We start from the raw sequence: 27,866 nt of genomic DNA on the forward strand, positions 1-27,866 counted from the left end.
TCTAGTTTATTTGCATAGAGGTGTTTGTAATATTCTCTGATGGTGGTTTGTATTTCTGTGGGATCGGTGGTGATATCCCCTTTATCATTTTTCATTGCATCTATTTGATTCTTCTCTTTTTCTTTATTAATCTTGCTAGCGGTCTATCAATTTTGTTGATCCTTTCAAAAAACCAGCTCCTGGATTCATTTATTTGTTGAAGGGTTTTTTGTGTCTCTATTTCCTTCAGTTCTGCTCTGATTTTAGTTATTTCTTGCCTTCTGCTAGCTTTTGAATGTGTTTGCTCTTGCTTTTCTAGTTCTTTTAATTGTGATGTTAGGGTGTCAATTTTGGATCTTTCCTGCTTTCTCTTGTGGGCATTTAGTGCTATAAATTTCCCTCTACACACTGCTTTGAATGCATCCCAGAGATTCTGGTATGTTGTGTCTTGGTTCTCGTTGGTTTCAAAGAACATCTTTATTTCTGCCTTCATTTCGTTATGTACCCAGTAGTCATTCAGGAGCAGGTTGTTCAGTTTCCATGTAGTTGAGCGGTTTTGAGTGAGATTCTTAATCCTGAGTTCTAGCTTGATTGCACTGTGATCTGAGAGACAGTTTGTTACAATTTTTGTTCTTTTACATTTATTGAGGAGAGCTTTACTTCCAAGTATATGGTCAATTTTGGAATAGGTGTGGTGTGGTGCTGAAAAAAATGTATATTCTGTTGATTTGGGGTGGAGAGTTCTGTAGATGTCTATTAGGTCTGCTTGGTGCAGAACTGAGTTCAATTCCTGGGTATCCTTGTTGACTTTCTGTCTCGTTGATCTGTCTAATGTTGACAGTGGGGTGTTAAAGTCTCCCATTATTAATGTGTGGGAGTCTAAGTCTCTTTGTAGGTCACTCAGGACTTGCTTTATGAATCTGGGTGCTCCTGTATTGGGTGCATATATATTTAGGATAGTTAGCTCTTCTTGTTGAATTAATCCCTTTACCATTATGTAATGGCCTTCTTTGTCTCTTTTGATCTTTGTTGGTTTAAAGTCTGTTTTATCAGAGACTAGGATTGCAACCCGTGCCCTTTTTTTTTTTCCATTTGCTTGGTAGATCTTCCTCCATCCTTTTATTTTGAGCCTATGTGTGTCTCTGCACGTGAGATGGGTTTCCTGAATACAGCACACTGATGGGTCTTGAGTCTTTATCCAATTTGCCAGTCTGTGTCTTTTAATTGGAGCATTTAGTCCATTTACATTTAAAGTTAATATTGTTATGTGTGAATCTGATCCTGTCATTATGATGTTAGCTGGATATTTTGCTCGTTAGTTGATGCAGTCTCTTCCTAGTCTCGATGGTCTTTACATTTCGGAATGATTTTGCAGTGGCTGGTACCGGTTGTGCCTTTCCATGTTTAGCGCTTCCTTCAGGAGCTCTTTTAGGGCAGGCCTGGTGGTGACAAAATCTCTCAGCATTTGCTTGTCTGTAAAGTATTTTATTTCTCCTTCACTTATGAAGCTTAGTTTGGCAGGATATGAAATTCTGGGTTGAAAATTCTTTTCTTTAAGAATGTTGAATATTGGCCCCCACTCTCTTCTGGCTTGTAGGGTTTCTGCCGAGAGATCCGTTGTTAGTCTGATGGGCTTCCCTTTGATGGTAACCCGACCTTTCTCTCTGGCTGCCCTTAACATTTTTTCCTTCATTTCAACTTTGGTGAATCTGACAATTATGTGTCTTGGAGTTGCTCTTCTCGAGGAGTATCTTTGTGGCATTCTCTGTATTTCCTGAATCTGAATGTTGGCCTGCCTTGCTAGATTGGGGAAGTTCTCCTTTAACAAAATTCAACAACCCTTCATGCTAAAAACTCTCAATAAATTAGGAATTGATGGGACATATCTCAAAATAATAAGAGCTATTTATGACAAACCCACAGCCAATATCATACTGAATGGGCAAAAACTGGAAGCATTCCCTTTGAAAACTGGCACAAGACAGGGATGCCCTCTCTCACCACTCCTATTCAACATAGTGTTGGAAGTTCTGGCCAGGGCAATTAGGCAGGAGAAGGAAATCAAGGGTATTCAATTAGGAAAAGAGGAAGTCAAATTGTCCCTGTTTGCAGATGACATGATAGTATATCTAGAAAACCCCACTGTCTCAGCCCAAAATCTCCTTAAGCTGATAAGCAACTTCAGCAAAGTCTCAGGATACAAAATCAATGTGCAAAAATCACAAGCATTCTTATACATCAAAACAGACAAACAGAGAGCCAAATCATGAGTGAACTCCCATTCACAATTGCTTCAAAGAGAATAAAATACCTAGGAATCCAACTTACAAGGGATGTGAAAGACCTCTTCAAGGAGAACTACAAACCACTGCTCAAGGAAATAAAAGAGGATACAAACAAATGGAAGAACATTCCATGCTCATGGGTAGGAAGAATCAATATCATGAAAATGGCCATCCTTCCCAAGGTAATTTACAGATTCAATGCCATCCCCATCAAGCTACCAATGACTTTCTTCACAGAATTGGAAAAAACTACTTTAAAGTTCATATGGAACCAAAAAAGAGCCCGCATCACCAAGTCAATCCTAAGCCAAAAGAACAAAGCTGGAGGCATCACACTACCTGACTTCAAACTATACTACAAGGCTACAGTAACCAAAACAGCATGGTACTGGTACCAAAACAGAGATATAGATCAATGGAACAGAACAGAGCCATCAGAAATAATGCCACATATCTACAAGTATCTGATCTTTGACAAACCTGACAAAAACAAGAAATGGGGAAAGGATTCCCTATTTAATAAATGGTGCTGGGAAAACTGGCTAGCCATATGGAGAAAGCTGAAACTGGATCCCTTCCTCACACCTTATACAAAAATCAATTCAAGATGGATTAAAGACTTAAATGTTAGACCTAAAACCATAAAAACCCTAGAAGAAAATCTAGGCATTACCATTCAGGACATAGGCATGGGCAAGGACTTCATGTCTAAAACACCAAAAGCAATGGCAACAAAAGCCAAAACTGACAAATGGGATCTAATTAAACTAAAGAGCTTCTGCACAGCAAAGGAAACTACCATCAGAGTGAACAGGCAACCTACAAAATGGGAGAAAATTTTTGCAACCTACTCATCTGACAAAGGGCTAATATCCAGAATCTACAATGAACTCCAACAAATTTACAAGAAAAAAACAAACAACCCCATCAAAAAGTGGGTGAAGGACATGAACAGACACTTCTCAAAAGAAGACATTTATGCAGCCAACAAACACATGAAAAAATGCTCACCATCACTGGCCATCAGAGAAATGCAAATCAAAACCACAATGAGATACCATCTCACACCAGTTAGAATGGCAATCATTAAAAAGTCAGGAAACAACAGGTGCTGGAGAGGATGTGGAGAAATAGGAACACTTTTACACTGTTGGTGGGACTGTAAACTAGTTCAACCCTTGTGGAAGTCAGTGTGGCGATTCCTCAGGGATCTAGAACTAGAAATTCCATTCGACCCAGCCATCCCATTACTGGGTATATACCCAAAGGACTATAAATCATGCTGCTATAAAGACACATGCACACGTATGTTTATTGCCGCATTATTCACAATAGCAAAGACTTGGAACCAACCCAAATGTCCAACTATGATAGACAGGATTAAGAAAATGTGGCACATATACACCATGGAATACTATGCAGCCATAAAAAATGATGAGTTCATGTCCTTTGTAGGGACATGGATGAAATTGGAAATCATCATTCTCAGTAAACTATCACAAGAACAAAAAACCAAACACCGCATATTCTCACTCATAGGTGGGAATTGAACAATGAGAACATATGGACACAGGAAGGGGAACATCACACTTCGAGGACTGTTGTGGGGTGGGGGGAGGGGGGAGGGATAGCATTGGGAAATATACCTAATGCTAGATGACGAGTTGGTGGGTGCAGCGCACCAGCATGGCACATGTATACATATGTAACTTACCTGCACATTGCGCACATGTACCATAAAACCTAAAGTATAATAATAATAATAATAATAATAATAATAAAAGAAAAAAAGGGATAAAAAAAAAAAAGAGTTAAGAAGTCATCTTTTTTTTTTTTCTTAGTCCAAATGAAAATCGTACTTCATCTGAGATCTGCATATGAATGGCTCTGCCTGTCTTTGGTCAACCCATTTTCTACTCTGTTTACTTGTCCCTTCTTTCCCTCCGGCCTCTAACTCTCTTAGTCCTTCCTTCTTTTCTCTGAAGTGAAGCTCTCTCCTACCCATAGAGAACACTCCCTCCTCTGGTTCACTAGGAAGTTTTTTTGGGCACAGCTTCATGGCCTCTCATAGTGATGGATCCTTATTTAAAGCCTGAAATCAATTTCCCCATGGCATCACAATATCTATGGCCATGCTTCCCTCTCAAACATGTGCATTTACTTTTTTGCGGAAGGAGAGAGGAGCAAAATTCATAATTCTTTTCTTCTTTCAGGCTTTTTAATAGTTTTTAATAGAATTGACCAGTTCTTCTCTGGTCAATTAATCCCCATTCAGTGGAGCCTTAAGCTCCCTCCAGTCTGATTCTCTTTTATACAGCTGCCTTTCTGATGTCATACATTGGTACAAACAAATAAACATAAAGAGGTTTGGTTTTTCTTTTTTCAGTTTGTTTCTTCTCAGGAAAATAAATTCTATTTAATTTTTCTGACTCCGATATACTCTTGCATGTCATAGAATCTTGTTTTATAATCAGCTATTGGAACTTTAGCAGGGTCTACAAACGACCATTTCCTAACTAAATTCAGAACCAATTGAAAAAGAGAAAAGGAGTCAGACCACTGCCTCAGAGAGAGTGGATTTTAAAATGTGGCTTTAGATCTGCGGTCATCACTGGCCTCCAACACGTAACTTCTGAAAGAGACTGTCAGAGCAGTGACGCCAAGGCAGACCCAGGGAATGACAGGCCTTCCCCAGACAGTCCCCACCGGGGCAGAGTCTGCCCGGTGAGCTCATTCCCTCTAGGGAGGAGTGAATCAGGATAGCTAGAGCTGGGACCCACAGGTTGAAGCAAGTTCCTGCACACAGAAATAGGAGGCCAGGGTAAGGGAAAATCCTCCATGTTGAGATGTGGAAAGAAACCTGATTTTTGTTTGTCTCTCTTTATAACATTAATTCCCGTTCCTTTCAGATTAGACTTTCATGTGTTATTTGTCGTTTACATAATGCTTTCGAATACAATTATTTAAACTTTTTCTGTCTGTCTCACATTTCTTGGATGAGATATTCTCACTTTCCTCTTATGGATATTTTATTGTTCTTGTGTAACTACTGTCAAAAAATAAAAATTTCAACAAATTTAGTTTAATGATCTAAACTATTAGTGATTCATTAGTCAGACAGTATCCCATCTATGAAACAGAAAAGCATGCTAGTAAGCTGAGCAGAGGCAGTGGGCTTTATAGGCAGAAAAGCCTGAAAAAAGCAGAAACAGGAACAGAAAGCCGATTGGTTGTTTCAGAGTTACTTTCTTTAAAGGGATAAAGCAGAGCCAGGGGACTTTCTTATTATGTCGGCTCAGGTTGACTGGGCCCCTTTTAATTGATCGCTGTGAATCTGTTTTTTGTTGTTGTTTTGTTTTTTGGGTTTTTTTTTTGTTTGTTTGTTTTCTAGCTGGCTGATTTTAAAGTTCAGTTTGGGGACCTAGCACTAGTGATTCCATTCTGGTTTGGTCTGTTCTGTTGGGCCTAGTGCAAGAGCTTAGTCCAAAACAATAGCCTCCCATAAATTTTGTTTAACACTACTCTCAGTAAAAATAACCATTGGTATTTTTACAGCATGGCTTTTAATAATGCCTATATTCTCATATTTGCAAAGTGCATTTTCCTGAGTTGATTTTATCAGTGACTTTACTTCCAAAATAATTTCCTTTTAGGACAATATCAGAATGGCACATACCGGTGTCCCCAAGTCATATTTGGAATAAGATCACTTGGGAACACATGTCAAAGAAGGTATGTAACCAGCTCACCTCATCTAATGGAACAGGGTTCCCTGGGCAAGCATAAGATTATTGTACATTGTTCAAAGATTTCAAGACAGAGAGCATAGATTTCAAGAATGTCAAACATAAGGCAGAGAGGAGTCTGCTGGAATGTTTTCCCAAATTGTGGCTTGTATCTCTCTCTGGTCTATTAGAAGACCTCCTGCATACCCCTAACAAGAGAAAAAATAAGTGATGGAAGAGAGAGAGACCTTCTTGTAATTAATCTAATAGGCATTTTTAAAATTGAACACTTGGACTTCCTCCAACTGGCATCTTTAAAACACCCATTGATTAACAGGCAAATGGGATGAGTGAATTCATTATAAGAAGTGAATCCTTTGCTTCCACCAGATTCTTCTGCCTTCATTGTCATCAAAGTTCTTGGGCTCACTCACTGGCTATCATCCCTCTCATTCATCTTTGAAATGGTTTCAACATCCCCTCTGTGCAGTCCAGTTTCCTCACCTAATTTGCATTAGGCTGATTCATTCATTCCTCAGCAGGGTTACTTGGTATGCTTTCTTCCCAGTGGCATCCATGAGTAAAGCTGTCTCTCACTGGCTCTTATCACAGTCAGATTCAAAATGCTCATTTCAGAAAGACTGCAAGTCTTAATAGAAGGTATAGAATTTAACAACATGAACACAGTGAGAGTTTAAGAATGGTTTCTGGAAAACCTGAAATCTATTCTGCTTATATTAAAATGGCTTTCGGCAGAGGGTGAAAAACCCTGCCGGCAATCAGAGCATTCTGTGACATTCAAGTCTGCCCAGAGTCAGCAGCCAAGCAGCATGCTCTCTGATCTACAGATTTGCATTGTTCACTAACCTTCCTGTGCCAAAAACACTCAGTTGCTCCCTTTCACCAGCCTCTAAGGTCACAAGACAGACAGTTCTTTCTTGATTACTCAAACAAATACATGTCTGATTCAGAGCGGGGAAAAAAGAGTTGCCAACAGTCAAGGCTTAGAAAGGCCAGGGCTGCTTGCACTTAGAAGCCAGCCTGATGAATCACCACATCCATGACTAATTGTGGGGTTGAAGTGTGCTCAGTTATAGAGCCTGTTTTTTTAGAAAGGAAAATGCTAAAGAAGACACATAGAAATGTGGAAGAAAACTAGACACTTTTGTGTGACTACACAGATGGCCTGTGGTCGTAACAGGCTTGATACATACCTCTCTATATATTCTTTCTCTTTTTTTTTTTTTGACAGAGTTTCACTCTTATTGCCCAGGCTAGAGTGCAATGGTGCAATCTCAGCTCACCAAAACCTCCGCGCCTCCTGGGTTCAAGCGATTCTCCTGCCTCAGCCTCCTGAGTAGCTGAGATTACAGGCATGCGCCACCATGCCTGACTAATTTTGTATTTTTAGTAGAGATGGGGTTTCTTCATGTTGGTCAGGCTGGTCTTGAACTCCCGACCTCAGGTGATCCGCCGGCCTCGGCCTCCCAAGGTGCTGGGATTAGAGGTATAAGCCACTGCACCCAGGCCCTCTCTCTATGTTCTTTCAATTAAGCCCCAGAAAATGTGGAAATGCCATTGCCCTCAACCTGGCTTTCCTCACAAGAGTAAACTTCATGGGCTTAAAAAAATATTCCAAACATTTTTTAAATCTCATAAGGTTAAGAAAGGGCAGTCGACTTCAATAAATTATGATGCTGATGATTTTTGTTTTAAAGAACTGGCAAAAACAGACTTTTACATATATATGACTATCATATATGACTTTTACGTATACGTATATAGGTGAATTACTTATATACATATATGTACATAAAGTACATAGTTACATATATGTTAAAGTATGTGTATACATATCTAATGTAAATAGACTTATATATATGCACATATGAACCTATATCTTCATTGCATGTTTATGTAATAGATGCAATGTGTAATATGTGTAAATCCATGTTTTATTTGTATAGATACCAAGGACATGATAATAAAAATGACATAGTTCTTGTCCTCAATTGTATAGTCTGTTGGGAAAGAAAACACATAAACAGAAAAAATTTTCATATAGAGAATTTTTAATATCCTCTATATGCTGCTATAAAATCAATAGTAGTCATGCACAGGGTATTGTGGGCATAAGGGAGGAAACCTTGAAAAAGGGGTACATGTTAGGGAAAGCTTTGGGAAAGTGAGAGATGAGCTGATCTGAAAGGACTTGTGGTAGTGACTCTTGTTGAGGGGGAGGGAGGGGTAGGCAATGAATGGGGGAAATCCCAGGTAGAGGAAAAAGAGAGTACCAGAACAGCCCCACATTTATTTAAGAAATTGAAATTATAGTTAAAAACCTTCACACATAAAACTCCAGGCACCAAAGTTTTCATGGTTAAATTGTACCAAACCTTTAATAAATAAATAAAACCAATTATACACAAACTCTTCCAGAAAATTTAAGACAAGGAAATACTTCCCACTTTATCTAGGAGGCCTGCCTTACCTTAACCCAAAATCTAGATGTTACAAGAAAAGATAACTACACAACATTAAATATCCCACATAAACATAGGTACAAAAAACCTTGAGAAAATTCTAGCAAATGAAATTTAACAATATATAGAAAGAATAATACATCATGAATAAATGAGGTTTATTATGAGAGTGCAGGGCAAACATTTGGAAATAAATTGATGTAATTCTCCATATAAAAAACAGATGAACATCTCAATAGGTGCAGAAAATATAATTGACAAAATTCTATATAGATTCATGATAGAATGAAATAGAATGAACAGCACTCAGTAATCTAGGAATAGATGGGAATTCCCTTAACCTGATAAAGGCATCCATTTAAAAAACAAATAACCAAAATACTATAGCTAGCATCAAACTGAATGGGAAATGGCAATTCATTGCAGAAACAATTGGTGTTCAAACAATTTGATATCCACATGTGCTATAGTATGAATATGTCCCCTTCAAAATTCAGGTGTTAAAACTTAATGGCCAATGTAGTGACATTAAAAGGTGGGTCTTCTCAGAGGTTATTAGGTAATGAGGGCTCCTCCCCTTATGAGTGGGATTAAGGCCCTCATAAAAGGAGCTTCACTCAGCATTTGACCCTCTTGCCCTCTGCCTTCCACCATATAAGGACACAGTGTTCTGCCTCTCCTGAGTAAGCAGCAACAAGGCACAATCTTGGAATCAGAGGGCAGCCCTCACCAGACAACTAAATCTGCAGACACCTTGATCTTGGACTTCCCAGCCTCCAGAACTGTAAGAAATAGATTTCTGTTCTTTACACATTATCCAGTCTTGGGTGTTCTATCATAGCAACACTAGTAAACTAAGACAACCTGCAGAGAGGGAAAAAGAGAGACAGGAAGGAAGGAGGGAGGGGAGGAAGGAGGAACAAAAGAAAGAGAGATCTTTAAGGCATACCTTACATACAAATATTTACTCAAAAGGGATCAATACCTAAAAATGAAATCTAAATTAAATTATTGTACCTTTTGAAAAAATAAGCCACAGAATGGGAGAAAATACTTGCAAATCATTTATCTGATAAAAAACTTATAACAAAGACATATAAGGATGTCTCAAAACTCAATACTAAGAAAACAACAACGTAATACAAAAAGGACAAAATTTATTTTTGTTTGGTCACTTTTTAAAAATTTTACTTTAAGTTCTGGGATATAGTTGCAGAATGTGCAGGTTTGTTGCATAGGTATACATGAGTTTACACTTCACCAAAGAAGATACTCATATAACAAATAATTACATGAAAAGACCCTTGAGTTCATTAGTTATGAAGCAAATGAAAAACCCTAATGATATACTACTACATACCTATTACAATTACTAAAATCAAAAGAACTGAAAATATTGGTGATCATATAGAAAAAGCGAAACTTTCATACATTCCTAATGGAAATGCAAAATAGTATTGTCACTTTAGAAAAACAGTTTAGCAGCTTCTTAAAAAGTTAAGTGTTTACTTACAATACAATCTAGCATTGTCACTTCAAAGATGAAAGTTTTGTTTACATAAAAGTAGATATAGAAAAGTTTATACAGCTTTTCTATATATCTTCCAAAACTGGGACAACACAAATGTTCTTCAACAGGTGAATGGATAACCAAATTACGGTACATCCATACAATGGAATACTATTCAGGATTAAAAAGGAATGAACTACTGATACATACAACATGGCTAAGTGCATTATGCCAAGCAAAAAAAAGCCAGATTTAAAAGACTACATACTGGCTGGGCATGGTGGCTCAAGCCTGTAATCCTAGCACTTTGGGAGGCCGAGGCAGGTGGATCACTTGAGGTCAAGAGTTCAAGATTGGCCTGGCCAACATGATGAAACCCCATCTCTACTAAAAATAGAAACTTAGCTGGGCCTGCTGGCGGGCACCAGTAATCCCAGTTACTCGGGAGACTGAGGCAGGAGAATCGCTTAAACCTGGGAGGTAGAGGGTACTGTGAGCCGAGATCGTGCCACTGCACTCCAGCCTGGGTGACAGAGTAAGACTCCGCCTCAAAAATAAATAAAATAAAATAAAAGATTGCATACTTTCACTTGATTCCAGTTGTATGACATTCTGAAAAAAAGTAAAACTATAGGGACACAAAACAGAACTATACATTAGAACAGGTAAATTTATTTATGTAAAGTGTATCTTAATAAAGCATGAAGAAAAATTAAAATGTCATCCATAATAAGAAAATTATTTAACATACATGAATTACCACATCTTAAAACTAAATCATAAAATTTAATGTATTAAAATTTTAGTATTTTTGCATTTTAATTTGTTGTAATATGGAAAGTTATCTAGATCAACCCTCTTGCTGAAACCAGCTAATAATCCTGAGTAAATATATATTCTTAAAAATAATTATTGAACTGACAGGGTCATAAAGCATTTTTAGCAGAAATCCAAAAGGTAAGTGGAATTCTGCAGCCAACTTTCATTTTTATGGCATTTGCTAATTAGGATGAATTTGATCCACAATGTTTTAGCTTCATGTGGTACAAAGAACAAAAGACAAAAAGTCCAAAGCAGTTTATAAGAGACAAGTTTGAAATCTAAATATTCAGAACATTTGGAAGTAAAATGATTCAATAAATCATATACATGAATCAAAATCTAAGTAATTGGCAGGTAGTAAACTATTAGCATCACTCTAAATAGATTTACTAACTAAAGCATTAGGAGATTAAAATGATCACTACACAATGCTAAAACATTTAATAACTCAAGAAGATATAACAGTTCTAAACCTGTATGTATCTATCAACACAGCCTTAAAATATGTAAACCAAAAATTGAGAGAAAGACAGGAAAAAATAAATGCAAATAATAGTGAGGGATGTTAGTATATTCCTCTCATAGCTAAAGAAACAGCTGACAAAATAAAATTAACATGAAATTGGTGATTTTTAAAACATGATTCAGTGAATAAGCAGACATATATAGAACACTATATCCACCCATGTAAATGACAAAAACTTTTGAAACATACAGAAAACATATTATAAAATTGGCCACATTCTGATCCAAAAGCAGCTCTCAACAAAGTTTAAAGAACTAAGCCATGCATGTCACATTCTCTATGACGAAATTTAGTTAAAAATCAAAACAAAAAGATAACTAGAAAAAACACAGTACGTTTGGAAGAAAACCACAACTAAATAACCCATGAGCCAAAGATAAAATCATAATATTACAAAATATTCAAAGCTGAATAATAATGAATATATTATACATAAAAACTCACAGGACGTGGTTAAAATAGCATATGTCTCCATTTCAGTGATATTAGAAAAAAACAAAAGCTCAGAATTCAAGCTAAGCAACCATCTAAAAAGTAAGAAATAAACCAGAAAAACAGGGTAAATTTTTTTAATAGAAAAATATATATATAATAGAATCAAAAGAACCAAATGATGGTTCTTTGTGAAGATAAATAAAATTGATTAAATTGTGATGAGATTAATAAAGAAGAGAAAAGGTAGAAGCAGTCAAAATTAGGAATGAAAATGGAGGCATAGCTACAGTTGATGTAGACAGTTGAAAGACTTTAAGAAAATACAATAAACAACTTTATTCCTGTAAAATCACTACAGATTAACATATTATGTTTCTATTAACTCAACCTGGAAAATGTATCTATCCTGTTCTCTGTAGGATTCCTAACATTTGGTGATGCTGTCAGACATGACCAACAACATCATAAGCAATGTGGCTTTTCAGGGTGAGATAAGACGCTTTGGGAAGTTTTTGTAGAGGGGTAACATAATCTCACTTTCATTTTGTATAGGTCTTTCTGGCAACTGTCTAAACATAAACCAGGGAAGGGCAAGGCAGACTCAGGAAGGACAAATAGAAGGCTATTTCCATAAATCAGGTAAGAGATGGTGGCATGGACTCAAGTGGTAGGGGTGAAGGTAGAGAGAAGTAATTAGTTCTAGATATTTTAGAAGGTAGAGCCAGAGGATTTACTGGTGAATTGAACGTGGAACATGAGAGAAAGTAAATACAATGAGTTCAAAAAAGTGATTTCTCCAAAGTTGTTTTGTTTGTTTCTTTGTCAAAGTGATCAGAAGAACATATTCCATTTCCTGAGATGAAAAATTCCTTAGGAAGAGAAAGTTTTAAGGAAACCAAGAGTTCCGTTATGGACAAAGTAGATTTGAAGTTCCTATACAGGTGGACTTCTTTATAGTGCACTTTGCTTTACTGTGCTTCACAGATATTGAAATTTTTACAAATTGAAGGTCTGTGGCAACCCTGCATTCAGCAAGTCTATCGGTGCCATTTTTCTAATAGCGTGTGCTTGCTTCGTGTCTCTGTGTCATGTTTTGGTAATTCTGGCAATATTTCGAACTTTTTCATTATTATGATATCTGTTATGGAGATCTGTGATCAGTGATCTTTGATTTTTGTAATTGTAAATGTTTGGCAGCCCCACTAATCATGCCCATATAAGATGACAAACTTAAATGATAAATGTTAAGTGTGTTCTGGCAGCTCCACTGGAAAGCTGTTCCCTTGTCTTTTTCCCTCCCCTGGGGCCTCTCTATTCCCTGAGACACAACACTATTGAAATTAGGCCAATTAATAACCCTACGATGGCCTCTAAGTATTTAAGTGATAGGAAGAGTCACATATCTCTCACTTTAAATCAGAAGATAGAAATGATGAAGCTTAGTGAAGAAGGCATGTTGAAAGCCACAATAGGAAATCCTCTTATGCCAAACAGCCAAGTTTTGAATGCAAAGGAAAAGTTCTTGAAGGAAATTAAAAGTGCTACTCCAGTGAACACACAAATGATAAGAAAGTGAAACAGCCTACTGCTGATATGGAGAAAGTTTTTGTGATTTGGATAGAAAATCAAATTAGCCACAACATATCCTTAAGCCAAATCCTAATCCAGAGGAAGACCCTGACTCTTCAATTCTATGAATGCTGAGAGAGGTGAGGAAGCTGCAGAAGAAATGTTGGAAGCTAGCAGAGGTTGATTCATGAGGTTTAAGGAAAGAAGCCATCACCACAATACAGAAGTGAAAGGTGAAGCAGCAAGTGCTGATGTAGAAGGCTGCAGCAAGTTATCCAGAAGATCTAGCTAAGGTCATTGATGAAGGTGCCTACACCTTTAGTATATTCCCTTCACAGCTAAAGAAACTGCTGATAAAATAAAATTAACATGATATTGATGATTTTAAAAACATGATTAACTAAATGAATAAGTGGACATATATAGAAAACTACACCCACCCAGATTTTGAATGTAGACAAAACAGCCTTCTATTGGAAGAAGATGTTATATAGGACTATTGTAGCTACAGAGGAGAAGCCAATGCCTGTAAGCTTCAAAAGACAGACTGATTCTCTTGTTAGGGACTAACACAGCCGGTGACTTTAAGTTGAAACCAATACTACAGCCTATTCCAAAATCCTGGGGCCCTTAATAACTATGCTAAATCTATGCTGCCTATGCTCTATAAATGGAAAAATGCTTGAATAACAGCACAACTGTTTACTGAATATTTTAAGTTCACTGTTAAGACTTACTGCTCAGAAAAAAAGAATCCTTTCAGAGATAACTGCTCTGTATTAGTCCTTTTTCACACTGCTATAAGGAACTACCTGACCCTGGGTAATTTATGAAGAAAAGGGGTTTAATTGACTCATAGTTCTTCGGGATTAACAGGAAGCATGGCTCAGAGGCTTCAGGAAACTTACAATCATGGCAGAAGGTGAAAGGGAAGCAAACACGTCTTACCATGGCAGAGCAGGAGAGAGAGAGACAGAGAGCACTAAAAGGGAAGTGCCACACACTTTTAAACAACCAGATCTTTTGAGAACACACTCACTATTACAAGAACAGCAAGGGGGAAATTGGCCCCCATGATTCAATCACTTCCCACCAGGCCATTCCCCAGAGACATGCAGATTACAATTAGAGATGAGATTTGGGTGGGGACACAGAGCCAAACCATGTCATGCTCATTGACAATGCACCTGGCCACCCAAGGGCTCTGATAGAGATGTACAAGGAGATGAATGTTGTTTTCATGCCTGCTAACACAATATCCATTCTGCAGCCCAAAAATCAAGGAGTAATTTCTATTTTTAAGTTGTCTAATTCAACAAATGCATTTTGTAAGGCTATAGTTGTTATATATAGTGATTCCTCTGATAGATCCGGATAAAGAAGACAGAAAATCTTCTGGAAAGGATTGATCATTCTAGATGCCACTAGGAACATTTGTGATTCATGGGAAGAGGTAAAAATATTAACATGAATGAGAGTTTAGAATAAGTTGATTCGAATCCCCATGGAAAATTAACTTAGAAGGGTTCAAGACTTCAGTGGAGGGAGTAACTGCAGCTGTGGTGGAAACAGCAAGAAACTACAATTAAAAGTGAAGCCTGAACATGTGATTGAATTGCTGCAATCTCATGATAAAACTTGAATAGATTGGGAATTTCTTCTTATGGACGAGCAAAGCAAGTGTTTTCTTGAGATCAAATCTATTCCTGGTGAAGATGCTATGAACAGTGTTGAAATGACAACAAAAGATTCAGAATATTGCATAAACTTAGTTGTTAAAGTAGCAGCAGGATTTCAGACAATTTCCTCCAATTTTAAAAGAAGTTCTACTGTGAGTATAATGCCATCAAACAGCATCACGTGCTACAGAGAAATTATTTGTGAAAGGAAGAGTCAATTGATACAGTAAACTTCAGTGTTGTCTTATTTTAAGTAATTGTCACAGCCACCCAATCTTCAGCAGCCCCCACCCTGGTTAGCTGCCATCAACACTGAGGCAAGTCCCTCTACCAGCAAAAAGAATATGACTCACTGAAGATTCAGATGATCATTAGCATTTTTCAGTAATAAACAATTTTTACACTAAGATATGTCCATGTTTTTTAAGACATAATGCTATTTTACACTGAACAGACTACAGTATAGTGTAAACATATAACTTTTATATGCACTGGGAAATCAAAAACATGTGTGTGGCTCACTTTATTGTGGTAGTCTGGAACAGAACTCGCAACATCTCCAAGGTATGCCTGTATTTCATTTAGGTGAAGATACGAAAGCAGCAGTTGAATATACAAATCTGTAATTCATGGGGCTGCTCAGTGTTGGAGATTTAATTTGGGTTCATCCATCTATAGATATATTTAAAAAGCTGAGGCCTGAATAAAGATACCTAGGGAACACAGGTAGAGAGAGCACATAAATCCTGACCTGCAGCATTCCAGTGTTTAGAGGTCAAGAAATAAGATAGAGTAGTGGACTAGTGGCCAAGTAATAAACTGGGTCAAAGATGAAGAATGAAGAATGCCAGTGGATTTTGCAATGTGGGGGATTTAAGGGACCTTGATAAGAGAGCTTTTAGTACAGTTGTTAAGACAAGACAGGCCTAGAGTTTAGTCTTAAAAGGGAACAGAGAAATGATGTGGTTGTTGGAGGAGACCATAGAGACAAAGAAGGTTCATTTATTCATTTTTAAGACAGGAGATAATTGTCCTATGTTGTATGATGATGGAAATGGTCCAGTAGAGACAGAAACATTGATGGTTCCTATTTTTTCCATCTTGTTTGGTTTGGTCTTTCAGAATTTAATACCTAAGGAATGACTTTTTTTAACTTTTATTTTAGTTTCAGGGATAGATGTGCAGGTTGGTTCTATAGATAAATTGCATGTTGCGGGGGTTTGGTGTACATATTATTTTGTCGCCCAGGTAAAAGCATAGTACCCGATATGTAGTTTTTCAATCTTCACCCTTCACCCACCCTCCACCCTCAAAGCAGGCCCCAGTGTCTATTGTTCTCTTCTTTGTATCCATGTGTACTCAATCTTTAGCTCCCAACTATAAGTAAGAACATGCAGTGTTTGGTTTTCTGTTTCTGCGTTAATTCATTTATGATAATGGCCTCTAGCTCCATCCATGTTGCTGCAAAGGACATGTTCTCATTATTTTTTTATAACTGCATAGTATTTCATGGTGTATATGTACCACATTTTCTTTATCCAGTCTACTGTTGATGGGCATTTAGGTTGATTTCATGTCTTTGCTGTTGTGAATAGTGCTGCAACGAACATACGTGCGCATGTCACTTTATGGTAGGATGATTTATATGCCTTTGGGTGTATACCCAGTAATGAAACTGCTGGGTCAAGTGGTAATTCTTCTTTGAGTTCTTTAAGAAATCTCCAGACTGCTTTCCAGTCTGAACTATGGCTGAACTAACTTATATTCCAACCAGCAGTATATAAGCGTCCCTTTCCTCCGCAGCCTCGCCAGCATCTGTTATTTTTTGACTTTTTAATAATGGCCTGAATGACACATTTGAATTAATTAGTTTGACAAGAGTTTTAAAATATCAAACACACTTTCCCAGTGTTCATTTTGTTTATATTTGCTTATCTCAGTAAATTGTTAACATGTAGAAACGAAAGCTTAAATGTACAATGAGCCATATCTGTGCATTTATTCAAAGACTTTAGGGGTCAAATTTGCTTATTAAACTGTGTGACAACCAGTTCTATTTTTGAAATGTTTAAAATTTATCTTATTGTTCACTTTAGGTTCTAAATAATTGAGATAGGCTATCTATAAACCCTGCATTCACCAGATAATGGCCTCAGTATATCCTGCACTTGGTCACGAATTAACATTCAGTCTATAATTACTTACGGAAGATTTATGTTTTATAAGTAAAAACAGAGAGTATTGGTTTTAGAAATATATGATGTAGTTAACAAAATCCAAGAAAAGCATTAATTAATAATAGAGAAAAAAATAATTCACAGTTATTGAAAGCATCCCGCATGATGGGTGCTGTGCTGCAATCTACGTTCATGCTCTCATTTACTCCCCTCAGCAATTCTCTCTGGTGGTGGCCACTATGATTCTATTTTACGGACCGGGAAGTTGAGTCATTACAGAGGGCAAGTGACTTGCTGAATGGTACACAGCTGGGAAGTGGTGTGGCTGGAATTTGAGGTCATGCTTTCCATAGTCATAGTACACGACCGCTCAAGCAGGCTAGCAAACGGATGGAAGAAAGAGAATGCTTCCTTTTCATACCAATGTCTTTATGTATGAAAAGCAAAGTTATGTTGATCGTATTAGGAATCAGGGTGAGTAATTTCTATTTTACCATGAAAATGATGAATTAACAAATTATTTTAATGTAGCAAAATTCCTCTACTGAAAGCACTAGACAAAACTCCACCATGTATTCACTGTGCATTTGGAAGGCGGCGGCCAGAAACTGAAAACTCAAAGCAATTTTATGAGGCAGACAGAATTCCTTTGGGACTTCATATTAAGCTATTTTCAGCAGGGAGTACAAATATTTTGTTGAAAATGCCAAGAAACGCCTTTAAAACATTTCCTAATAGGGTCACAGTGGCCTGCTGTAAAGAAGAGAAACCAATTTGCCCCATGCCTGACATATTGTTCAGTATTTACTATTAATTTTGTTCTAACAATAGCCTACCTCAGATCAATAAATATAAATGTTATAAAAAATAAATTTGATAAAGATTACATTTTTTCATTTGATGTAAAAGTACTTTTCACACTTTTTGGTAATTCATTAGGATGTCGATTTCATTTTAAGATTAGCTTTCCCTTTCCTTTTGTGTTACCTGTATTGAAAACTGGCTGTTACCATAAGTACTTCTTTACATTTTCTGCAGCATGTAATTAACAGATAAACTTACATATTTGTTGCCCTTTTTCACCTAATGAAAATAATTCCAAGGTTTGTAGAGCGAAATAAGAAACCATTCAAACCACTTCTGTTATTTTGTTTGTTTTGTTTTTGAAACGGAGTCTCACTCTGTCGCCCAGGCTGGAGTGTAGTGGTGCAACCTTGGCTCACTGCAACCACTGCCACCCAGGTTCAAGCGATTCTCCTGCCTCAGCCTCCTAAGTAGCTGGGACTTCAGGAGCACACCATCACACCTGGCTAATTTTTGTGTTTTTAGTAGAGACGGGGTTTCACCATGTTGGCCAGGCTGGTCTCGAACTCCTGAACTTAGGTGATCCGCCCGCCTCGGCCTCCCAAAGTGCTGGGATTACAGGCATAAGCCACCACACCTAGCCTCATTCAAACCATTTCTGAGGCTCTCCTATACTCTGGGTACTTAACTATTAAGTCTAAAGTTGTGGGGTGTATAAACCAGCTATAAAGCTAGACAGGCCGACTCTAAAGCAAAGGGTAACATTCTCCACTTTCTGTTTTCTCTGGCTGTCCTTCCCTCTGGAGTGTCCTTCTTATACCTATAGGAATGTCTAGTGTCTGCTATCACAATTTGCTAATTGAATAGGCTCTGATATCAGTCATTTCTACCTTAGTGAAAGTTAAAACTGCTGTGTATTCTCTCCCTAAAGGAATTTTATTTTAGGCCCTGTTTATAATGTGACATGGGAAGCATTTCCTCTCCCACCTCCTTTAAATATATTTTGAATATCAGGGATTAAGTAGAAAAGATATTAGTGAAGATAGAAGAATAGCCTTGAGAAGCTTAGTTATGCATCTCAGATAACACAAATCTGTGCATAGCTATGCATAGCTAGTCCCAAAGTAAAGCACAATAAATTGCATGAAATAATCAATGAATCTGAGGTGCTTGAATAATAGAGTGTTAGAACTGGTTGGTACCTAACGATTCGTTGTACTCTTCCCTCCCACCCAATGCAGTAATCTTCTCTGTAAGAGCAGTAACAGATGGTCAAGAATTTGTACCACTATTTTGGTTTTTCTTATTAAGATGGCTAGATTTCAGAACTTCTTGGCAAGCTGCTATTCAAATGCAGAAATGCATCTGCCTAGAAACTCAAAAATAAACATGTTTTCCAAAGGAATCAAGTATGTTCTATAAAATCCTGGCCTGTTCATAGGATGTGGTAAGCATGAATTTCATTATAAGTTAATTCTACCGTGATGGTAGTGAGATTCTTTGTTCCAAACTAAGAAGTGTTGAGTGCAGTTGGTGATGGTTGGAACTAAGGGGAGGGAGCTGAGAACTGACAGTTGTATGCTCAAATCCTGGATGTGTCCTGGCATCAAATTTCAGAAAGTTAAGAAATAATGTTTTGTAAGGCAATTTCATCTCATAATTTTAAGTTACTATATTCATTCTACATGAAATCCGTCATTATACTCAGATACCAAATCCAGTAGAGTAAATCAGGACCAAATACAGCCGTAATAGGCAGAGCCAGTGAGGTTGGGCAGCCTCTGTCTGAGTTCCAGACACACTGGCACTCAGCTAAGGACTCCAGACACTCAAACTTAGCAAGAAATAGGACAAGAAGCATGGAGCATGACTTAATATTAGTCTGTGTGCATTTCTATATGAAGCAATACGTTTACAATGCTTCTTAAAATGTAATGATGCCACAAAGTTTTATTTTTACATACAGTCATTAACTTTCAAATATATTCAGCAGATGATATGACTGTACATATTAGGATTTGGTATATATAACCTTTCAGTCCTTTTGACAGAGAGTGATAACATTGATAATCTCCATATTGCTTAATGTTTCTTTGCTCTCCCTCCTTTTGGAAATTCTCTGTGACTCGTTAAATGGAGAATAGATTCCATTAATATTCAATGATACATGAACAAGCAATGAAAATAATTTCTATGCTAATCTGGAAATAGAAAGTATTTTCTATCTAGCATTATATAAATGCTATATTTATGAGCTATGTGGGTACTATAGGCAGAGATCAGTTTCAAAAATGAGGCAATTACACTGTACCGCATTATAGATTGATTTGAACCACATACATTTCATGTTTAAGACTCACTTTGATTATGTTGTGTATTTTACCATTTTAGAGAGGTTTCCTTGTGATCCTAATTCTAACTCAAAATAACCTGTTTTCACTCTTTACCTATCCTTCCAACAATCTCTTCCCAACAAACCACCACCACCACCACCAAAAAAAAAAAAAAAAAAAAAAAAAAAGCTTCACAAAGGTTTTTGGAATTCAAATGGGTCTTACAAAACTTTTGGATAATTCAAGTGTAAACTAATCAGAAACACATGGGATTGGATTCCCTTTGAGATTTACAATCAGGGTGAAAGGACTTGGCAAACTGTAATGGTTTAACAACAAAAAAAATCAAGAATTTTCAGCCTCACAAGTCTCTACATTTCCTCCCAATTCATTTATATTTAAAAGGGAAGCATATGCTAGAGGCTAGAGTTTGGAAAACTGCCTGGTTATCTGATCTAGTGTTCTGCATCAGCACCTCATCCACCACCCAGCACCTTAAATTTATCTTCTCAACCTGCATGATTTTGAGTGAAAGGGGAGACAGAAGTGAGATGTATGGTCATCCTACTAATAGTTCACATCTGTTCTGAGACTCTGATTAGCTCTGAAAATTCTTGTGATAGAAAAAAATTTATTAAACTCCCTCTTAAAACCTGGAGCAAAAATTAGCAGGCTTCTATTTTTATAATACTCACAATTTTCTTCCAGAAACATTCTGATCTGTGTACTCATTATTTTCTACAGTACATATTTACTTCACATCAGGCATACAATGGTGGACAAAACAGCTGCCTTTCTTCCCCGTATGGAGCTTACAGTATAGTGAATATTTCATGGGACTGGTATCTACAGAAGGTGTTTTGGGAAGCACAGCTTTGGAGAGAGTAATTTGCCAACCATTGCACAGAATAAAGGCACCATGAGGGCCCAAGGAAGGAAAAGATTTGCAGCTGCCTCAGTAAGAACTGATGATAAGTGGAATCACACAAAAGATGGTTTAGATATAAAATCAGCAGGATTTGGTAGCTGCTTGACTTTGGGAATCAAAGATGAATTTCACTAGAAAGATAGTTGTGCTGATACAAAGAAAATACAAGAAGCTTGGGAAACACAATCGAGTTTAGGTTTGCATATTTGTTTTATGTGCTCTATAGCAAATTACCACAAACCTAGCAATATAAAACAATATGCCTTTACTCTCTCACAGTTTCTGTGAGTCAGCAGTTTGGGTATGGCTTAGCTAAGCTCTCTGCTCAGAAGCTCACAAGCTGTAATCAAGGTTGCATTCTACATTCTCATCTGGAAGCTGCATTCTCATATGGAGACTTGACTGGAGAAGATCCACTTTTCCAACTTTTCCAAGTTTTTCGGGTTTTTTGAGAATTTGTGTATTTGTGGTTGTATGACTGAGGGTCTTAGCCTTTTACTGGTTGTGGCTAAGGCAAACTTCAAGCCCTAAAGGGAGGTCCTTGCTGCCTGGGCCTCCCTATAGGCAGTTCATAACATGGCCATTTGCTTTTTTAAGGCCAATGGGAGAATCTCTAGTTGCAGTGTGCTAAGAGAGTCTTGTATACTTAAGGCAGTGACATTCCACCATCTTTGGCATACAATATAAACTCATCAAAAGAGTGAAATCCTGCCTTTGCATATTGTATTGGTCAGAAGCAAGTCATGGTCTCTGCCTACATTCAAGAAGAGAAAATTAAACAAGAATGAGAATGCATTGGGGGTCACCTTAGTGTATGTCTGCTCTAAGTTTGGATGTGTTGTGTTTGAGGTGTTAGAAGAGCCTTTGGTGAACAAATCATCCGCGGTTATAAACTGGACAATGTACATCTAGAATTTTTTTTCCTTTGTGAACTTTTGATAGCAATTAAATTGCTATTTCCTTATAATATTTCTTTATCCAGTTTGTGCTGATTACGTTTATAAAATAAAGAGAAGTAAACCTTATATATGAAAACAAAAATGAAATAATATTTGTCAGGTGGTGATAAAAATAAAGCTTAGAAAGATATGTACAACAGCATCTCTTAGATAGGGCTAGAAAGTTTGGAGATGGATATTTATTCCTTAAAGCCAAAGATAAAATAATTTAATTTTCTTCTCCAAAAAACTTCATAGCACAGAAATTGGCAGCCTCTCAGCCAAATATCTCTTGGAAGAAGAAATAATACCTCCTGCTACACATTAACTTCTGAGCCAATTTCAATCTAATACACAGAAGTTAATTCTAGTCAGCTCTCAAGAAAGTCTTGACCTATGAATATCTATTTGAAAAACTGAAAAGAGATGTAAAAGCAGAGCCCTACAGACAATATTCTAACAACTGGTGCTGCATTACTAGGTTTGTTTTCTTCTTATCTTATCCCTAACTGGCAAAATAAAAGGCCTAGATCAAATGTATCTTGGATTTATCTGACCAAGTCTATCAACAAATCAATAACATCATTATGCATAAAGAGAGCCTTACTCTGTATTTCACTTCTGGTGGTTTTAGTCAACAGCCACTCCATTTTCTAAAGGCAGAAGATTGAACAAAAGATCACCATATTCCACATAGAACAAATAAATCCAATAACTCTGTAAGGAAGAATATCCCTCTAACCAAATTTTGACTTAGTTACATTATATAATCATAGGTTTTTTAAAAAGCTACTTCATAGCTATGTTTTAAAATCTAGATATAAACTCTCAAAAGGCAAACTATAGCTTGGGGAGATATTTGAGACATACTATACAACAAAAGATTATCTTTTATAACTAGAGAACTTTTAAAATCAGTAAGATTAACACAATGAAAGTAGAATACATGAAAGACATGAAGAAACGCAGTGGCTAATATGTTTATGAGGAAGGCTTGATCTTATTTGGAATTAAATACAAGTAAATTAAAGCAATGAACTATTTTTAATATGTCTAATAAGCAAATTAATATACCCAGATGAAAGGAGGAAAATGAGTACTTTTAAGTACTGGAGATGGCATACGTTGGCTTCTGGAAGACAACCAGTATATATCAAAAGTTCTAAAATGTAATGATTCTTTGCACCAGCAATTCCACTTCCAGGAATTAATCCTAAAGGGAAAAATGTGATATAGCTTCAAAGGATTTTTAAAATCGCAATTTTCTTATAATAGGAAAAAGTTAGGATGAAAGAATATTCAATATTAGGGGATTTGTAAAACATGTTATGGTATAATCATAGCCTGCCATCATGACTTTTAGCCTGTTTACCCACTCTACGCCTCATTCTCTCCTTTCTGAGAACCATTGCCAGCTTCGCATCTCCCAAATAGTGTTGATACCATATAACCCTTTGCACCTATCCGTTCCCCTGTGTTCATAGCTCATTAGGTGTGGATATACTAAACCGGCCTAATCAGATATGCTCCCTTGGAAGTTTAGAACTGGAATAAAGAGGCTCTGGTTAATTCAGTACTTTAATCGAATGGCAGAGCAGTGAACTCAGGTGCTGTAGTGGCCATTTACACAGAGAAGGGGAGAAAACAGCCTCTAGGGAAAAATAAAGCAAAGGAGCCAGAAAATTAGGGAAAAGAGGCATTATGGTATGGGTGCTAAGGCCAAGGTCATGCCCCAAACCACAGGGTTGTGCCTATCTTTGACAGAAGTGCAAAGAAGGGGCTCATTTTTGGACATCCCACCTTTTATTTCTGAGCCCTTCCTTCCCACATTTTTTTGTTTTCATTTAGATGTTGCATATATTCGTCATTTAGGACTTTCCTAGAATGACTTTCTAATAGCACTCCAATTTCTTTTTTGGAGGTTAATCAACCTCCAAAACCCACCACCATTTTTTGTGTTGGTGATGGGGGAATCCAGATGCCTCCAGCCCATGTGGAAGCTGAAGCTAACAGAGACCATGACTCCTCATCCCTGCTGAAGGCAGAGGATAGGTCCACACCTAAGCTCAGCCACTGATGCTCTCTGACTGGCCTTTGAGTCATAAATAGCAGCATGCTATCCTATCCACACTGCTGCACTTTCCACATCTGTATACTTGGGATCACCCTAGGCTCCTGTGCATCCCACACTTATCCCTCAGCCTTCCATTGATTTTCCAACACGAATAGCCTTCTAATATGTCACATATGATTAAGTTAGCTGGAGTCCATTTCTGTGTTTTAAATATATTTTTATTTTAAATATATTTTTAAATATACTGATGTGCACTTTTCTTTCTCACCTTTCCTTGTATATAATGCCCTCTTACTTCAGCTAGTGGAGGCTTGGCCATTATTGTAAGGAGGCTAAGCATTAAAACAGCTAATATAAGATAAAAAGATGTCCATGTTCAGCTTTTGATTTCCAAAATTAGACTTGTTTTAATCTCCAGTAAGATTCTCAAAAATGAGGCTTTGCTTAAAGAGGTAAGTTTTTTCTGAATCCCTTAAACTCCAATTTTTATATACAGATCTAGGCCTGATGGGCTTTTGTCCTAGAGTTTTACTAGAAAATACTGCGTAGAGACAACAAACGATTTGACAGAAGGGATATGCTCAATAATAAGAAGGAAGAAGAAATTATTCTGTCATGGAAGGGAGGCACAGGTCTCAGAGAGGAAGCAGTTAAACTGATGAGATGCCTGGTTCCCTTCGCTGATCTAGAGCAGCCACACTGCCATCCCTGCGCCGTGGCCAAAGAGACAGAACAAATAATTAAAAATGCCCATAGAAAGCTAAAATGGATTAAATGAGAGGTTGATGCTCTGTTTCTCTGTCAACAGGCCAAAGAGCTGTACAGTAGGGATTACAAAGGAAGCATTTGATGATGTACCAAAGAGGGTGCCCCAGCCCTCCCATAGACTATGCAAGGCATACCAGAGACCCAGAAATGTCTGTGTGGCTCAGTGGGGAAATGTGGAGAGGCCACAAAAACCTAGAGGGGACTCTGATTGGGAAAAGGAAGCTACACAGCGTAGGGACTTTACTCCTTGAGGCAACTGGCAAGAAGTGATACATTAGAAGTTAATGCCAGTGAAATATTCAACAAGGTTAGGTATAACAAGCCATATCTCAGAGGACACCAGTATAGGGCCTTTGAGGACCAAACCAACCCCTCCGAAGCAAAGAACATCAAGAATGTGGAAAGTGCCCTCAACTCCTGCCACATGAGGATGGATGCAACCTCCTCCTACACATTGGAAAGAAGGATCAGGGAGGGACCAGCCTATGGTAGCAGGAGGCACATCCAAAATAGGGCTCTAAATTGCTGAAAGTTATTTACTCACAAGAGACTATCTTAACTTGGAAAAGTTGTTTACTCTGCCTTCACCTGGAATTGAAATTGTCTGCTAAATAAAATAAAGGAAATTATAAAATATGTTGCACATACAGACTGTAACAAATACACTTAATTTTTTTTTTTTTTTTTTTTTGAGACAGAGTTTTACTCTTGTCACCCAGGCTGGAGTACAGTGGCGCAATCTCAGCTCACTGCAACCTCCATCTCCCGAGTTTAAGCGATTCTTCTGCCTCAGTCTCCTGAGCAGTTGGGATTACAGGCACCCACCACCACGCCCAGTCAATTTTTGTATTTTTGGTAGAGATGGTGTTTCATCATGTTGGCCAGGCTGGTCTCAAACTCCTGTCCTCAGGTGATCCACTCGCCTTGGCCTCCCAAAGTGCTGGGATTACAGGCATGAGCCACCGTGCTCGGCCAGAATACACTTAATTCTTGATATAAACATAATTGAGTCTACTAAGTAAGATAATAGACAAGATGGTGTGTGTGTGCATGTGCACATTTGTGTGTGTGGCTTACAGGCAGATATTAAAAAGCCAGTATCAAAAAAGAGATTACAGATGTAGTTGGGTCCTTTCCTCTTTCCAAGGTTCCCACTTCTGTCCCTGCACCCTAAATTTTGTCTTCCCCATCTGCTCTCAGATCTTATTTTGTCTGTAACTTATTCTGATATATAAGTAGAGGAAAATGAAATGGGTCTAGAGTTCATGTTTAAAAACAGAACAAAAGAAATATGGGTGCTAGTATGTCTCATGTTCTCAACTATCTCAAGCCATATGCTCAAAGAGAAGAAAAACCTGAGGGAAGTATCAAAACACTTGTAAAGCTCATTGTCTAGTATATTCTGTTTTTTAATTTTTAATTTTTAAGTACTATGGATATATAATAGTTGTTCATATTTTGGGGATGCATGTGACATGCTGATACCAGCATACAACGTGTAATGATTAAATCAGGGTAATTGGGGTATTCCTCACCTCCAGCATTTACCTTTTCTTTGTGTTAGAACACCACTACATGTGCGGCATCCCTCTGGGTCTCTTCCATGTCAACCCTGTGGGAACCCAGGCAAGTGAGAATCAAGGTAAACATGAAGTTCATGCTGCTTATTGTGTCGTGATAACGTCCCTTGTCTCCCAATCAGGAGCCTCATGTCTTCTTGCCAGCCTCTGTGGAACTGTGGTAGGCTATTAAGTTAATTAGCAAGCAGGGTAAAGTCTCAGATCCTTTGTACTTTCTTATAACCAGCTCTTTCTAGGTGAAAGACACATGGATATCACTGTGAAAGTTCATGCTCTGTATAGCTCAAAATTTTGCCCAAGGGGAGGTTCCTGCATCATCTGATTAGTATATATTGCTGAGAAAAATACTAAAGGAAGAAAATATTAATAATAATATATTTCACTAACCCTCTTAGATATTAAGAAATGAATGAAAAGGTCTATATTATTGACTATTAATCACTTGGAATCTCTGTTGTTAAACTGACAAGTAAACTGCATTGCCTAGAATATTGGCCATATTTTTAGCGATACTAATTAAATTGTTTGAGATAGATCTGAAGACAGCAGAAGCTTGTCTGGGCCTAGCTTCCTTGAATTCTTCTTCCCTGAATTGCTATGTCTTGGTAATTTTGAAATATGAGTTAGAAACAATCAAGCTCATACCTAACTGATATCATTATTCCAGTTAATGTTTGTCCCAATGTATTTCTCAAAGACTTAAGAAAAATGAAAATTCTATTTTTTAAAGGGCCTAGCTCTTTTAAAAGGATATGTTTCATGGAATTCTGTTTATCAACAAACATGTAGACTACTTCAACAAGACTTCAATGTGATTTCATGTGTTTATTCTCCTGAGTCAGATGTGAACAATGTAATCCTAAAAGATTTTGGGGAATGGTGACATATGCTAGTTAATACACACTCATTAGCTTAACAGAAGATAAGAGAATGTCATGCTCATGCGTGACAAAGATAAAACTATATTCTAACTAGAATTACAAGAATAAAACACAGAAACTTGACAACTTGACATTTTTTCAGTGCTTAAAAATAAATGTCATAAAACTTTGGCAGTTAATGTCATTTTGATTTAATTTTATTTTCAAACCTCTATTATTGAAATAATAATTTCATTATTTCAAACCTTCATAAGAAAATAATAGAATTGTGCTGTTATGTAAGTATAAGACATAGTCAACATTTTCTGCAATGAACAGGTAATGTTGAGATTAACAAGATTTCTCTTAATAAATTTTTTATACAAGCATA

At 37.2% G+C, this 27,866-nt stretch overlaps 1 long non-coding RNA gene across 2 annotated transcripts in view; it reads left to right on the forward strand.

The window, feature by feature from the left end:
• LOC103889354 (uncharacterized) overlaps positions 1–27,866 on the forward strand; it is a 72,564-nt gene that overhangs the window by 32,960 nt on the left and 11,738 nt on the right. For both annotated transcript variants that reach the window (XR_008527197.1, XR_008527198.1), the window contains 4 exons: positions 5,918–5,996; positions 9,132–9,256; positions 12,318–12,404; positions 26,600–26,677. This is a non-coding gene — a long non-coding RNA (uncharacterized LOC103889354). The remainder of the gene's footprint in view (positions 1–5,917; positions 5,997–9,131; positions 9,257–12,317; positions 12,405–26,599; positions 26,678–27,866) is intronic.

Source organism: Pongo abelii, chromosome 6, assembly GCF_028885655.2.
Source record: "Pongo abelii isolate AG06213 chromosome 6, NHGRI_mPonAbe1-v2.0_pri, whole genome shotgun sequence".
Classification (NCBI taxonomy): domain Eukaryota; kingdom Metazoa; phylum Chordata; class Mammalia; order Primates; family Hominidae; genus Pongo; species Pongo abelii.